This window comes from Nannospalax galili, unplaced genomic scaffold (assembly GCF_000622305.1).
Source record: "Nannospalax galili isolate Female #2095 unplaced genomic scaffold, S.galili_v1.0 scaffold1555, whole genome shotgun sequence".
Taxonomy (NCBI): Eukaryota; Metazoa; Chordata; class Mammalia; order Rodentia; family Spalacidae; genus Nannospalax; species Nannospalax galili.
In genome coordinates this window covers 63,501-64,000 of record NW_008336680.1, presented here as the reverse complement: position 1 = coordinate 64,000, position 500 = coordinate 63,501, and positions in this window count along the sequence as shown.

Here is a 500-nt window from a genome sequence, read left to right as displayed (position 1 = left end):
ATAAATTAAACCCTTTGGTAACTGTAGACCAAGATTCCAAAACAGAAATGTGAAGCAATTTAATCCATTCCAGAGAATCATAGGTAGACCTATTGAAACAAATCTGGGAAATAGGCGAATCAGACAAAGGGCCCCGTCTTGCTTCAACCAGAGAACCTTTGGAAATAGGAATGGAGGAAAGAACTTTCAGAATATATTAATAGGAATCAATTTTTAGGGGATAGATTTCATCCATGGGGATGCCCAGGGACGACAAGAAAACCTCAGGAATACAGAAGGAAATACTAATGATAAAGGAAAATGTGAAACAGGATATTAGACCATTCACTGCTTTATCTATAATAACCAATAAGGGTGAAAAATTATGTAAATGGCTTTTAGATACTGGTAGTGAGATCTCAATATGTACAGAATTTAGTGATAATGTTAGAGGAACTAAGCAAATAGAAATACAAGGTGTGAATAGTGTTAAGTTAGCACCTGTTATAAATGTTAAACTC